Below are 8,100 nucleotides of genomic sequence, written 5' to 3'. Positions count from 1 at the left end.
CAATTCAAATTACTTGCCCTGCCAATACTCTGAAGTGAACTATATTCTGTTAGACAAAGTAATGGAAAAAGCAACTTGTGGTTTTAATCAGTGGAAAGAAAACAATTTGGCAACTTCTTTAAGTTTGAATAGAACAAGATGAGCTGCATCATCAAGTGCCTTTAATGTACATTTTGTCCTGCTTTTCATCCAAGGATCTAGACATGACAGACAGTAGAAGTGCCTGCTGTTTTTCAAAGAATGTCAAGAGGCTGTGGCATTTCCTGAACAAGAAGAAACAGATTCAATAATAGTTATGAGATTGAATATAGGATTCGCATTTAACCATTCTCAATCAGTTTTAATCATAATGTCACTTGAGTGAAGAAAAAGATTTAAAGTAAAAGGAAGCTCATAATTCATCGCAATCTTTCAGTCCATGGCAGACTCCTGAGATTATCAAGTAAAAAAAGCATTGGACACGGGAGTTTAAGAGACCGGAGTTTTGGTTCTTCCACTAATTAGTTTTATAGCTCTAGGAAAGTTGTTAAGCTCTTTGAGTTTTTTCTTCTGTAAGTTGGTGGGTAAGGATGGGAGAGGGGTTTCATCATAAGGTTTCCTCTTTACCAAAGAGCTTGATATACCAAATACAAATTATCCCACATAGCCTCGTTTCTCCGCCCTCCTCGCTTTTCTTTGAAAGTCTTAGAGGGACTCCCGCATTGTCTTGCTCAGAATCCCATACTGGACCTCACCGGGGCTGCTCACTGAACCCTTCACTGGCGGTGTTTCAAAAAGGGAGTGAAATCTTGTTCTTTATGGATGTGAAAACGGTAAGGATACGCCGGGCTCCAGGCTGACATTCCTTTCTGGAGGTCTCGGTCTTCTTTCTTCATTACACTTTTAGGCCTTTCCCCAGTACCCACCGATGATTAGCTTCATGTTAGGCGGTTCTGGGGACAGCGCCAATTTGCCAGATCCTGGCAGCGCTGCTTCTGAGGAGGTGGCGTGGCAGGGCCTCATGATTTGGGGCCCTTTTTCGCGACCGAACTCCTCGGCGTGTGTAAATTCGTATCGTGACAAAGCATTTACGATTTTCTTCCGAAAAGACCAACCCTGGCGTCACAACCGTGCCTCTATAACCAAGGTAACTGCTGAGCTAGGAGGACACCACTGTGCGCTTACCACTAGTCTCAGAAGCCCTACTTCTCTGCTCCAGACTGGCGGGTAGTTGCCGCTGCGGCTGAAACTACAAGAACCAGAATTCCCGCGCGCACGCGCGCTGCCATTGTGATGTTCCTTTCCCGGTAACTCGCCCTCTCAGGCAAACCTGAAGATAGCGGCAATTCTCCGGTGGGGGGCGGAGACGCTCTTTGCCTGGCTCTCCGCCCCTTTCGTGATAGGCAATGGGACCAGCCAACCAACGTGGCGGGCTTGGGACGCGCTCTCCAATCAGCACCTGTGGCGGAGAGGTGGGCGTGCGCACTGGCAGGGCAGGTGGGCTAGGCTGTGCCGGGTTGCGGAGGGGGAGAATAACGTCGGGTCGGGTCAGCGGGCGCTGCAGTAGTCGCCGCAGCGGCGATGGGAGCGGTGGGGACCAGGCGGCGGCGGCGGCGGCAGGAGGAGGAGCAGGGGCTTGGCACAAGAGCAGCGGCTGGGGGCGGCCAGCAGCAGCAGTAACAGCAGCAGCCGCCGCCGCCAGTAAACGCGGACGGTACCCGAGGGGACTACCCAGCCGGCCGGCCCTCGAAGCCGCGCTCGGGTCCCGCCGCACTGGGCGGCGGGGGATGGGCAGGCGGCGGTCGTCCCGCCTGCTGAGGGTTGACCTCTGCCGGTCCCCGCCCTGAGCTGGACCCGAGCCCTCCGCCCGAAATCCCTGCGTCCTCCACGGCCCAGGTAGGACACACCCCCCGAGCCCCCAGGACGCCTCTGGGGGAGCCCCGCGCCCCGCCCTCCCTCAGTCCTGACCCCCTCCTCCGGCCGCACCTCTCGCCCAGTGACCGATCCTGATGCGGAGGGGAGGGGTACCGGAGACTCCTCGGTCGCTACCCACGCCCTGGGCTTGTGCCAGACCCAGTCATTCCAAGTCGGAGACTGCTTCACCCCATTTCCCTGGAGGGTTGTGCCCCGTATCCCCAGAGGCTTTTGGTGTCTTCGCTGAACTTCGAGGGCCACAAAGCTTCGTTCTCTCTGGGTGACCCACATACCACTTGTATTCATGCTGCTTTAGGTACCAGGACTGAACACAGATGATTCTCAGGATATACTGAATGCTTCTTTCCCACCCCACTTCCGCAAATCTAATAGAAGAGGGCATGGGACTATAGCTTGTTTGTTGTGTAGTAACGACAGTGGAGACCATGACTTTATGGTACTTAGGGTGCTCGTCATTTGCTTTGACTAAGATGATGTTGACACCCCGGGGTGCTGTGGGAGGGACAAAAGAATCCACACGTATTTACTGTTAAATCAGAAGTAAATAATACATTGGGATTCCAGGATACTTTATCCACAGTGAACTTAATTTTGTTTCAGTCGTGGCTGCATTAGAGGTAAAAATGACATTGAGTTGTACTTTGCTTTAAATTAAAGTTGATAGGTGGCAGCAATCCGGTGTTAACTCTTCTCGTCCCTCGCTTTAGAAATTGTTCTATGTTTGAATATTAAAGAGGGCAATTTTATAATAACCTGTGTATTATGTAAAGATGTTTTGGTATTAAATAGAAGTTAAGTTTTTAAATGCATGTATGAGGATCATAATATTATGAATGGGCACATGTACACACCCGGAGGATCCACTCAGTGTGTTTTGTTACAGTGTTTGGTTCTGAGCCATTAATAAAAGTTTCATTGGTTTCTAAATACTGGTTTGCTAGGATAGACCGTAAAGATGTATTTGCTGTTTTCTTTTGGCTAAATGAAATAGAGTAACGTTCATTTGAGGGGGAAGGGGTGATGGGAGATTGATTTTAAAGCTGAATGTTATATTGATTTTAAAACTGAATGTTATGTATTTCTTTTTTATTTATTTAAGTAAAGCAGTAATGATGACAAATATTGCTTATATGACTAATCTTGAAGAATTCATCCTAAGTCTAAAAATTTTTCAGATAACAAGTGTGTGGACTTGGATGATGTATTGTGCTCTTTTGAAATTGAAAATGTACTGAAAGGAATCTCTCTAATTTAGAAACTTATGTTTTCCTGTATGATACATTTTTATCAAGGCACTAAAGGGGATGTTTGAAGCATGGTTATAAAGGAAAGTCTTTCTAACACTTTTCCTTTATGATAGAATGTTAAAAAATGCTTTTTCTTCTTTTAGTTTAGACTCATAAAAGAAATTGAAGTCCCTAGCTTCATTAATTTAATTTGTAATATTAAATTGAAATAAATTTGGTCTTCAGTAGTGGGCTAAGAATGGTATATCTTGCTCATTATTTTGTACTACGGTTAATACATAACTTAGCGACTGTACTATGTATGACTTCAGATATTTGTGTCTTATTTTGACTTTCTTTTAAATACTTATTATTTTAATGCCCCAGGAAATCTTCGTGAGAGTAGGCTCATTTGCTTTAGCGAAATGAACTCACTTATGCAGGGCTTCAAATATCTCTAAATGAAGTGTTAGAAGTGAAGTTTGTATAATGCAGACAACTTTTGAGGGTATTTTACATTAAAAAATGCACTAAAATATGAGTTAGTGATAGATTGTTGGTTTTTCATTGTAAACAAATATTACAGAGCTGAATATGCTATGATCATGGAATTTAACTTTGGTGGCGGGGGCAGGCAATTCTTTATAAGTTTTATAACTTAATGTATAGAAATGACAACTTAATTGCAATTCATGAGAGACTTTGAGCTGGAACCACGCAAATTAGATACTCTCAGATTCCTAATCCTCATAATAAATGTTTGTTGCCTGAAAAAAAACCACAAAACAAAAAACAGTATAAAACAAGGGAAAATGTTTAGTGAGCATTATTGAACTAGTGTGACTTCTGAATTGATTAGCAAAATAAAATAGCCTTTAAGAACTAATGGAGAATATAGCTTGCTTCCTTGCCCACTTAAAAAAAAATCTCCGCTAGAAAAATTCTTTTATAGATATGTGGCATTCTTTACAGTTTGAGTGCATGTTACACAAAATTACTCTAGCCATGTATTCCCTTGCTATTTTGGGGGCTCTTAAGAAAGACTCAAAATATAGCTGGAGCTATGTCAGTTTATTTGATTAGTAATATGGCAGGACATCTTCAATATTTATAGGTTTTGAAATATGAAATTAAACATTTGTACTGTTTTACTTCGTTGTCATTTTTTTTGTTACTCAGTATATTGTAAACAATAGTGATGATGGTGGTAGATTTTTTCCCCTAGGCTTCAGTGGATAGAATCCTTGGGTTGAAAATACTTTTTTTTTTTTTTTTTTTAACAGTTTTTGTGCTGTAAATACTCAGTGCTTTCAGGTTAAATATCATACTTCCATATTTGATAAAAGACCCTTTAAGTCTATATGTAAAAAGTTGGGTTTTTAGAGCTGAATTTTGAACATAATTCCAACACATATTACTGCTCACAAGTTTCTGTCCTCAATATCTTGTAATCCTTGGTTGTAAGTTTAAAATATAGATTGAAATTATATTATTTACCTAACATCAATGTCAGTTTTGCCAGAAAGTTTCATCTTTTAAACAGGTGATTTTTAAGCAGACTTCTTGGTATATTTTCATTTATGTTATTTATGACTTTAAGTTAAGCATAATGATTCCTTGTGGTTATTATTATTATTATTATTATTATTATTATTTTTTTTTTTTGCGGTATGCGGGCCTCTCACTGTTGTGGCCTCCCCCGTTGCGGAGCACAGGCTCCGGACGCGCAGGCTCCGGACGCGCAGGCTCAGCGGCCATGGCTCACGGGCCCAGCCGCTCCGCGGCATATGGGATCCTCCCAGACCGGGGCACGAACCCGTATCCCCTGCATCGGCAGGCGGACTCTCAACCACTTGCGCCACCAGGGAGGCCCCTTGTGGTTATTATTTTATGTGTTCTTAATTCTTAATTGAGTCTATAATACTTACCAACTTTTGTCAACATTTTGGATTTTTTCTGTGTTTTTTTTTTTTTTTTTTTACATTTGTATATAAGATCCTTGATATTTGGGGATGTTGATAGCTGCTTTTTATTGTGTTAAGCAATTTACTTTCACTTCAATTAGAGTAGAGCTTCCCAAGTTAAAAAAATTAAGTGTTCTTTGAAAAGGACCTCAATACTCTGTAAATGGCCTATATGGGAAAAGAATCTAAAAAAGAGTGGACATATATATAACTGATTCACTTTGCTGAACACCCTGAAACTTACACAACATTGTAAATCAACTATACTCCAATAAAAATTTAAAAACAAAAAACAAAACAAAAAAAACCTGGCTTGTTGTAGTGTCTTCTGAAGAATGGGAGGTAATAGCTTCTTAGCTCCCTTTGGTAATGTCAAGATTTAACCTAACCATGTTTAAGAATCAATATTATATATTATATATATATATTTTAGAGAATTTACATCTTTATTGAAAATAAAAATCAGTATTTTTTAATATTTGCATTAGAAAACTTATTTGCCATTATGTCTGTTTTTACTAAAATGCTTTTATCATTATTTTTATACTTGGATTTTTTTTTTTTTGGTCTTTCTGAAGTTCCAAGGTAATTACCTTTTTAAAAAAAATGATTTTGCATTGTTTCCCTGATCTTGTTCTAACCATGTGATCATTTCAATGCTGTATTTTGCTAATATTGGTCTAACATTTAGTTTTCCATGTGTGCTGTGTGTTATGGATTAAGTTTGGAAAAACCCCCCCTCTGCTTTTTTCCTCGATCTACTAAGTGCCTCGGTTTCTAAAATTTCTCAGAAAAGGTTTTATCAACATTTTTCAATGACCAGTAATGCAGAGATGAGGGGAGGAAAATCGGGGAAAAAAAATGAATAACTAAAGAGAAAAATGTGAGCCTTGCTTCTCATGAAATTTGATTTGAAAAAAATCATCTGGAAGCTAAATAGTATGGTAGATAGTAAGCTAGATTAGGACTTCATTTCTGAGGGACTTGTGTAGCACTTAAAAAATTCAACATGTCCAAGGCCAAAGTCAGTCTACTTTTAACTTCTATAATTATATAAATGAAGGTGTCACTATTTAATCAGTCACCCAAATTCAAAAATCCCATTAATTTAATTTTTTTGGCTGCTTCTTTTCCCTGGTTCTACCTGCACAAAACCTCTCCTTTTCATTTCTACTGTTACCATCTTAACTTAGCATCTCTGATCCTCATTATCTCTCCTTAGAACTACTGCAGTAGTCTCATTAAATATTTAAGTATCTACCATGTTACTGTGGTAGGGGTTAGAGATTCAGCAGGGAACAGGACAGAAATGATCTCACTTTTGGAACTTGCAATACAGTGGGAATAGACAATTGTAGAACAAGGAATTACAAGTGTTCCAAGTATCATGAAGGGAAAATGCAGACGACCACATAAACATGTTAACTGACAGACCTAACATTCCGGGGGATGGGTTCAGGGAAGTAGTCTTTGTTTTATCAACCACAGTTTATTCTACATACTCTACCAGTTTTGGAGGTTAGTGGATATGTTATAGCTGTAAGTAGTTAAAAAATTAAAAATAAATGTTTTAAAATAAAGATATTTAATAAAAATTAAATGTTCATACAGCTCCTGAAACAGCATTAGACAAATCCTTTCCGAACACCAGAACACTTTGAAAACTTTTGCTCTAAAGAGGCCACCCTCTCCCTTCAATATGGGTTTCGACTTTGGGTTCTCCTAGGCCTTAATTGCTTAAGTACTGACAGAATTCCTATGTTATATTTCATACTCTTTGAACCTCAGAAGTTAGGACTAGGCATTTCCAGTAGGAGGGTATGTATGGTTACAAGAAAGAGGTCTTTCAGGTAAATAGTTAGAGTCTCTTTGTAGCCAGAGTCCAGCAGCTTATAGGTGTGTTATTAAATGTACAAGTAACTAGGATATAGTTTGAACATCTTTGTTGATTTACAAATATATAAATTCATTTGTAAATCAGAAAAAAATATCCCTTATCATATGCTGGCTCCTAATTTTTGGTTTATAAAATAAGGTTAGGGCTTCCCTGGTGGCGCAGTGGTTGAGAGTCCGCCTGCTGATGCAGGTGACGCGGGTTCGTGCCCTGGTCTGGGAAGATCCCACATGCTGCAGAGCGGCTGGGCCAGTGAGCCATGGCCGCTGAGCCTGTGCGTCTGGAGCCTGTGCTCCGCAACGGGAGAGGCCACAGCAGTGAGAGGCCCACATACCGCAAAAAAAATATAAAAAAATAAGGTTAGTATAGCCACAAACCTCATAAATTAATAAATGCTTACTAGACAAATGAATAAAACTGTTAATTGTGCATCAAGGTGAGATCTGAATCTTTTCTCATCTCTGTGATAACATATCATGGGTCCTTAGATTACTTAACCTCTCTTTGCTTCGGTTTTGATTTTTTTTTTTTTTTTTTTTAGTTTTTCTATTTTTAAAAAGGGAAGTTAATATACTTAAAATCCAATTACAATGAAGATCACTACAGAGAAGGTTCTTCATTGATTTTTTTTTTCTTTGTCTTAGTTGGAGGATCATAGGCAATGCTTTGTTTGGTTGATGTGGCTACAGTAGATTTTACCCAAGGAATTGTCTTGTTTAATGTTTTCCTTACAATCTTTTTTTTCTTTAATTTTAATTAATTTATTTTTGGCTATGTTGGGTCTTTTTTGCTGCACATGGGCTTTCTCTAGTTGCGGCGAGCAAGGGCTACTCTTCATTGCGGTGTGCGGGCTTCAGTAGTTGTGGCACACGGGCTCAGTAGTTTTGGCTTGTGGGCTCTAGAGCGCAGGCTCAGTATTTATGGCACATGGGCTTAGTTGCTCCGTGGCACGTGGGGTCTTCTGGACCAAGGCTCGAACCCGTGTCCCCTGCATTGGCAGGCGGATTCTTTTTTTTTTTTTTTTTTTTTTTTTGCGGTATGCGGGCCTCTCACTGCTGTGGCCCCTCCCGTTGCGGAGCGCAGGCTCCGGACGCGCAGGCCC

At 40.5% G+C, this 8,100-nt stretch overlaps 1 protein-coding gene across 2 annotated transcripts in view; it reads left to right on the top strand.

The window, feature by feature from the left end:
• The first annotated feature begins 1,509 nt into the window (after positions 1–1,509).
• The window catches only part of TTBK2 (tau tubulin kinase 2), a 161,790-nt gene continuing 155,199 nt past the window's right edge, over positions 1,510–8,100 (top strand). For both annotated transcript variants that reach the window (XM_060096700.1, XM_060096699.1), the window contains exon 1: positions 1,510–1,875. The gene's annotated coding sequence lies outside the window, so the exon portion shown is untranslated. The remainder of the gene's footprint in view (positions 1,876–8,100) is intronic.

The sequence above is a fragment of the Mesoplodon densirostris genome, chromosome 4, assembly GCF_025265405.1.
Source record: "Mesoplodon densirostris isolate mMesDen1 chromosome 4, mMesDen1 primary haplotype, whole genome shotgun sequence".
Taxonomy (NCBI): Eukaryota; Metazoa; Chordata; class Mammalia; order Artiodactyla; family Ziphiidae; genus Mesoplodon; species Mesoplodon densirostris.
This window is presented reverse-complemented; position numbering and strand designations above follow the sequence as displayed.